The following is an 8,462-nucleotide window of genomic DNA, read 5'->3' as shown; positions in this document are numbered from 1 at the left end:
AGGAATCATTTAAAGCTATTGAGAATATCACTAGATGATTATTTGATCAAATAGATATGTTCTTTTTCACAAAGACTGGGCAACTCGCTTCAAGTGCTGCAGCAGGGAATCCTGAGTTGAAAATGTTTGGAATCAATGTTCACGGGAGAGTGTGGATTAGCTGGCATGTACACTGCTCAAAAAAATCAAGGGTACGCTTTCATCTCATGTCAGATCTTGATCAACAAATTATTTACAGTGACTCATCTAGTGATATTCTCAATAGCTTTAAATGATTCTTTGACCCAGAAAATGTATATTTTGACACCAAGATTGACCTTCTAAGTGGCTTGGAAGATATATTGGTTCTCATAGACTTATGGCTTATATGGCTGCCGTCTCCTATCTGCAATCTTGATGAAGTGACTCCTACCAAAAGTTGAAACCTTTGGTGATAGAGAGCATGTGGGAAAATTTTGGTGCTTTTGTCCGGCGTGTCCCCTTTCTTCCCAAATCTGGTCCTAAGCCGCCTGACTAACTGTGATGGAGTTATAAAATACATTTAAAAAAAGAAAAAAAGAACCACATGGGCAAAGGAGACATATGACATATAGTGTGTGTGCCTGTGTGTGTGTGTGTGTGTGTGTGTGTGTGCAGAGAGAGATGTCCACATTCCACAGGACATAATTTAACAGTGTCTTATTAAGCTTTCACACCCAACAGCCACTGATACATGTTCCAAGCTAACTAGCTAGCTTAAGTACCTATTTTTGCTATCTTGCTAATTTACTTTTCCGCCAAGGCCCATGATGATTGTTTTTCTCTTTAGCCTTTATGATGTTCATAGCATATTTTATTCATAATTATAACAGGTGAAATAAAATATTTAGACATACTTTGATGGACAGTCCACTGCACTGCTTGTCCCAGGAAGCAAATGCTAGCTAGCTCATTTGCTAGCTAGCTCGATGGCTAGCCCGATTGTGGTGAGGCAGGAAAAATAACTGAAAGAGTGTCTAACTGGATTTTTGTTAATTTAATATGTGTATTTACATTTTTTTAATTTACGTTTGTATATTTAGTTTACATTTTTTAAATATTTTAAGAAATAATTTAAAATTTTTTTGTAATTTTAACGAAGAAAATGACTGCTATGGCCACTAGGGGGCGAATTTGCGATGGCCTAATATACAGATTTGTTTGAAACATATCCACCAACACATCCACCAAATTGTGTGCTTCTATCACAAAATAAACAATTCTTGTGATTTATTGAGCTAATCCGCCCCACAGGGGATGCACATTTTTGGGGGGTGCTACCCACACGTTTAGCCCCGTTGCTCATTCCATGAATGCACGATCCTTACAAGCTGTACCTCGTTGTAAAGGTGACTAATCAGGCTTTCCAACAATATACAATTCATCACCAGTTGGTATTATTAAAAGGGCAGTTTTTATTCATCATTGATTTATTTGTATAACAAATGCCTGCCACGGCCACTAGGGGGCGCTTTTGAGGTGGCCCAATATCCAGATTTGTTCGAAACATATTCACCAACACATCTACCAAATTTCATGCTTTTATCACAAAGTGAACGATTGTTCAGCTAATCCGCCCCACTATAAGTCATTTATTTCTCTTAAGTTACATAATTTACACACAGTGTTATTACTATGCCAATAGCCATCCTTTGTTACATCCTGTTTGAGTGAAATGATCAATAAATGTCACATGTTACACTTTTGGTGAAGTTTTTTGTGTTTCCTGCAAAACTTGAAAAAATAAGTAAGGCGATTATTTTAACAGGGTGACGATTTGTTTGGACAATTATAATGATAACAAAAATAGCTCCTAAGAGTTTAATTTAAGAGCTGATATCTAGACATTTTCCATGGTTTTCTCGAGAAAACCATGGAAATGGACTTTATAAACTTAGTTATTGACGTTTAAAATCTGTTTCTCCCTAGCCTTAAATGAGGTCATTTTGTAAATAGAACAAGGTAAAGAAAAGTAGTCAACATGCAGGTAGGCATGGGACGCGTTGCTTTTCTGTAATCAAACTGTAGCGTACTGCTAGCCTTGAGGCCTAGAGACTGAGATGTGCCAAACGATAGATTGAAGTTAAAAATGTGAGTATTTTGTTGTGTTCATTGTCAATTATCCAGATAATGGAAATTCACCTTTAACAACTTATTGTGTTTTTTAAATTGAGATCCACAATTAAATCATATATCACCCCATTCCTACATGCAACACTTTATGATTTTACATTTGCACACAGTTACAGTAATATTTGTTTTCACACTCGGATTGCCATGGACACATAAATAACATTCTTGGCTCATACATTTCCCTTAGGCTCAGAGCCAACATAGCTACGGTGATCCTTCCAGTCATCTATCAAATAATTATAATGTGACAAGAGGTGGCCATCTGTATTGGGCCAAAGGGTCAGCAACAATATATGGCTGCCAGATTTGGCGACATTTTAGGGGAGAAAACTGCTCCATTTAATGGGACTTTGGCCAAATTTGGGCCCAGCTCCCGTTGCTTCAGATCCACTTTGGAATTATTTTCGGGGGCTAATCATCACACAGCTGGCATGAGTTTTATTAGATGATCAGGTGTTGTTGGGCAAATTTATTTTGGCTAACTAAAATCTGTAATCCTTTGCCTTTTCTCTACAAGATCAGAGGTGTTGAAGCTGATGAACAGCAGTCTGAGAGCGAGTGTTCATCATCTTTCCCAGTATTGCAGAAGGGCTTGCCAACGTAAAACCTACCCCTCATTTTCTGAACTATTTTTGTTTTCTGTGTGAATTTTACTTTCCTGAGAGCTGAAAGATAAAAAAATATATACTTCCCAGGAGATCAACACCATCTAGTATCCACTCAGATGCCGATAAATTATATAGACCAGCTGAAATTCCTAAAATATTTCCTCCTCACACCCCCCTTTGTGCTTTAAAACTCGGGTCCTCATGTTGGATGAAGACAAATCTGTTTGCCAGGCTGGGGGTCAAAGAGGGAGTGGTGCTGGTGGTTATTTCGGGAGGGCATATCAGCAAGCATCCCGTCCTGTACAGAGTGCTTGAGAGTGACATGGCAAGTGTTGAATACGAGAGAGGATGAACACACACACACACACACACTATTGCCCCTTCTCACCCTCGTGAGTGCCCACCCTCCGATACAGCATTCCAGTGTAAGCAGATGAAAGCCAGCCACCCCCTGTCTGCTCATGGGTGGAGTAATTTGCCGTGGTCACGGAGAGGAGTGGAGGGGAGGCAGGGACCTCACGCTAACTCATTGATACTGGCAGAGCGTAAGGAACTGAAGAAAGGGAGAGCAACTTATACACAGTCACACACACACACACACACACACACACACAGCAGGCTGGGAGCTGGGAGCAGCGATGGTGGCAGAGGAGATAGTTGTCACCCTCTCAGGAGGTTCCCCATGGGGCTTCAGACTGCAAGGAGGAGCAGAGCAGCAAAAACCTTTACAGGTGGCCAAGGTACAGTGGACCCTTGAATTGTGTGTGTGTGTGTGTGTGTGTGTGTGTGTGTGTGTGTGCATACAGTCGGTTACAGACAAGACTTTCTGCCAAGGTGGTAACATGAGTCGACGGGTTTAATAGAAGCTGCAGCTGTTAATTGCGGTCTGAGGCCTTGATGGTCAGACTTGTGGTTTGATATCTTTTTTCAACAAGCTTTGGTCAGAAACTTCATAGTTGACATTAAATCTGAATGAATGAATCACTGTTGTCGCTATGACCTTAAATCTCCAGTGCTTATGGGTATTTGTAGGGGTTTTAAAAAAGGTAATAATAAGTATTCTTGTCAGTGAGTAAGTAAATGTACTTTGACTTGTTCTCAGCTAGTTTTGAAAGGCAAGAAATTACCAAAATTTGGAGTGTAGCACTGAATTTGAAAGGAATTAGTAGGACAGACGAGGTCATATTAAAATACTTAAAATGAGGATATATTTTCACATCACCCTTCTGTATCTATGTTATTTTTATTCAGAAAAATGCCACTTTTCTACTGTTATTTGAGTAGATTTGAGCACAAGTAATCTTCCAGTTGTGAAAGAAAGTACTTAAAATAAAATACTCTGTTTCGAGTAAAAGTCTTGCATTGAAAATAAGACTTATGTAGAACTATGTAAGTATAATCATGAAAATATACTTAAAATATTTTTTTCCCATGCAGGAAAATCCTCACTGTTGAGGACTTGGAAACTTTGATTATTTTCAACATGAAAAAAGTTCTGTCATTTAATAATTAGTTTATCAACTACTCGTTTCAGCTGCAGGCCTATCAACTATATTGGTATAATGTATTTGTCTTCATATGTTTGTGGACAAAATCTTAATTTGTAAAGTAACTCGTAAATTAAAATGGAAGTGGTATAAAAGACTCAAATTTGTACTTAAGTACAGTACTTGATTAATGCACTTAGTTCCATCCCCCCACTGTATCTTTCCTCAGTACCTCCATGATATATTACAAATATCTCTTGCTCATTTGGTGGCAGCCAATTCAATTTTCCCCTGTTGTTGTGAATCAGTTTGGTTTGTGGGTCAAAGAACAGCGTGAACACATGTTTAGGGGTTGATCTCAACTCGAGTTTCATCGCTGCATCCTGATGTCGATCACACAGTATCCCAGTAAGCCTTTCTTTAAATAGGCTGGTGCAAACATACAGTATGTGAACATTCAATCCAAGTCAAACAAGCTTTATTGACAAGATTGTGAAGCTACCAAAAATATATGACATATTATTGAAATAATTACATTTTACACAAGACATTTAAATAGGTAATCAAAAACAACAAACATACTTTAAACACACATATTATCCCACACATTTAATGAATCACATTCTATGTTACTTTCAGTATGTACCACAACTACACACACACTACATGAAAGTGTCTACTGTGAACAACAGTGTAGGAATGTAACTAAGTACATTTACTCAAGTATTGTACTTCTTTTTTTTTTGTTTTACTCCTCTTCATTTATCTGACAGCTTTAGTTACTTTTCAAGATTTAACATAAAACATGATACATTTAAAGTGATTATATAGTTTTGTATACAACATTTTGACAGTAGGCCTATATTAAGTCATTAAAATGAGAAAATGAAAAATGCTGCTTACATAAATGCATCAGTAATATTATATTTGGAATATAAACAATTTAAGTGGGGCCATTCTGCATTGCGAGTACTTTTACTTTTTATGCTTTAAGTTCATTTTGATGCTGATACTTTCTTACTTAAGTTTTAATGCAGGACTTTTACTTATAGTGGAGTAATTTCACAGTGTGGTATTAGTACTTTATCTGAATACTTCTTCTACCACTGGTGAACACACACACCGTCAACAATGAACGTATTTCAGATTCTCACATATTTATTAGACATAATAATCCAACTTTAAGCCCCGGGGATATTCTTTTCTTTCAGTTTGGTTTCTCCAAAAGCTTTTTGCGTCTGTGTTTATGTTTGTTGACAGTGCAGAATGTTGTCTCTAATAAGAAAATCTATTCTGGAGAGGAAGGAATGCGACCTCACTCACACTGACGTTTAAAAGTTGGCCGGTCACTCACAAACTGTCATAACCTCCGATTCAGGATGAAGGTGGAGTGGTTCTGGCACCAAATACCTCTCTTTATCCTGGATTTTCAAGCAGATAAGGTCACCTTTGATGAGAGTCTGATCAGTGTGTGCTTCCTCTTGCTGGTGTGTGTGTTTGTCTGTCACTTGTGTATGTGTGTGTGTGTTTTTGGGCATACCTCAGATAAGCCCAGATGGGAATGGAGCACAAACTGGAGGATCAGAATAGCTCATTTAAGAGGAGCTGGAAGCTGAGCATGGAAAAAGGGCTTCTGTTCACACACAAAGACACAGTTACACACACACAGAGCCACACAAACACTAAATAAAGTGTTTGAGTATTGTGTTTTTTCTCATCACAGCACCGCCTGTCTTTCTTCGACAGTCTAGGAATGTGGTCCATTTTCCTGCGAGGTTTTATTTTGGGTACGTGGGGAACATATGTCAAATGACAGACATCCCCCCTGGTCCAGTCTGGTGATGCAGCTGTTCAAACCCCCTCTGTCAGGATGCTCACTTGTGCTATGTGTGTACGACTGTGTGCATTTGTGTGGGAAAGCACAGGACAGACAGCTTGTCCCTGCATGTATTTGTGTGATTATTGGGTCAAGAGATAAAGACAAGTCCTCAAGTAGGTGCAGGAACACACTTTACTCCTCTCAACATTTTTACAGCGATAAGCCATGTGTGTTAGTGTGTATATGTGAGGAGGTGGAGCTGAGGGCCTTATCTTCTTCTTTTAGAGGAAACTGCAATCTAGTGGACGAGAATACATCCCGTCTATCACCGCACCCCCACAGGCATACTTCCTGAAGGATCCTATGACATCATCTCTTGTATGACTTCATGAGTTATTCTGATTAAGGGACAAAGATAGCTGGCAGTAGAGGAGATCGGCCTGGTGCTGAACACTATAAAATCTGTTGGACTTTTACAGGAAGTACACTAAAGTATGAGGGCAGCTATGGCTCAGGTGGTAGAGCGGCTGTCAACTGATCGGACATTTCCCGATCAACTTGGCAGTCTACATGTCGAAGTATCTTTGCGCAGAATACTGAACGCCAAATTACTATTGAATGGTCACTTACTGATGGTGGCTACCAGGTGCATCTCAATACATTAGAATATGATGGAAAAGTCAATTTCCAGTAGTTTAAGTCAAATAGCCCCAACCAAGTAATAGCCCTGTTTCGACTAGGGGGGAAAGTGGCCATCGGGAAAGTCTCAGGCCACACCCTCTCAAAAGTCCGCTCACTCTGCGTGTTTCGACTACAAGTTAGCCACTTTTTGAATTGAATTACTGACACAAATAAACGTTCTATTTTATTGTAATTTATTGATATGCATCTGTATGTGTGTGACCGATGATCTGTAGTGTAAAAGCACTTTGAGTTTAAAGTGCTGTGCATGTGCAGTCCATTTACCATTTAAAGTAACAATCTGGATAAAATGCTTCGTCAGGTGATTTAATGGGGACACATGATCATTTTCAGGTTCTATTTTTGGTCTCTACTTGGGCTGTAGGTAATTGAAAATTAAATTTTTTTCTTTTCAAAATGTACTTTAACACTTTGGACTATTTTGTCCGTTTTTTGAATACTTTTCATTCTGCCTGTATATACCACTTAAAATGTTCACCATGCCATGTTAGGATGTTTTTTTTAGCACAACCTCACCTATATGACCTGATAATTATTTTTCACTTTGACTTACTGGATCAACAGTCTAAACACAAAAAGAAACAAAACCAAACCAACATAAAATCTGAGGCTCAATGAAGAATTTTAAATGTTGCAAATGTGAACACAGGTTGCAAATATAACACATAAGAGGTAAAAGGAGAAGAACATCTACTTATGTACTTTAAACTAAATATATTTGACCTTATCTCTGGTTTGACTTGACCTTTCATCATCAAACAAAAAACTGGCCTGGAGTTTCAAGTCAGAACTTTAGAGGGAAGCTGATGACAGGGCTAGACGCTGCTGGGTTTTTATGTTGTGACGTCATGAAGAAGTAATGCGACGGCACTGCAGAACCTATTTAGTTAACTGGCAAGCCAAATTCTTCAGGGCCACAGGTCCAAATGCTGTTTAAGACTAGATGTACTCCAGTGGTTACTCACTTCACATTGACAGTAAATACATTTTGTCAGGACTGTATAGATGAACCTGCCATTCAAAATAAGTTTTTCTTTATTTATTGCTGCTAGTTATTCAATTATCCAGATAATGGAAATGTGTTATGAAAACACAACCTGTCTTAATGTGTCAAAAAAAAGGCAATAAAACTAATTTGCAGAATATATCTGTATTCAAGATACAACAGGTTGTGTTTTAAGTGGTCACACGCTAAAAGGGTGAGGAACCGCTGATCTAAAATAAATTAAATAATAATAAAAAATATAATAACAATGATAATGATAATGATAATGATAATAACAATAATGATAATAACTTTATTTATATAGCACCTTTCATACATAAAATGCAGCTCAAAGTGCTTCACAGTATGGTATTAAAAACAAAACAATAAAAAAAATAAACAATGAAAATAAAACAATAAAAAACTGAAAATAAAATAAATAAATAAAAAATAAATAAATAAATGAAAACAAAGGATAAAATTAATAAAATATACAAAGATTAAATTTACAATTGGACAAAATGTAGAAAAAGTGGAAAAAGAAAAAGACAAAAAAAAACAACTAAATTAGCTGAATGTGTACCTAAATATGTGAGTCTTCAATTGATTTTTCATCTAATGTAGCTGGGCAGGATGTTTTGAAGTGTAGTAGCTCAAAAAAGTTCAATAAGTGATGGATGGTGAAGATCAGGTGGGAAAGTAAATGAAAG

The sequence above is a fragment of the Centropristis striata genome, chromosome 21 (genome assembly GCF_030273125.1).
Source record: "Centropristis striata isolate RG_2023a ecotype Rhode Island chromosome 21, C.striata_1.0, whole genome shotgun sequence".
In the NCBI taxonomy this organism is placed as follows: Eukaryota; Metazoa; Chordata; class Actinopteri; order Perciformes; family Serranidae; genus Centropristis; species Centropristis striata.
This window is presented reverse-complemented; position numbering follows the sequence as displayed.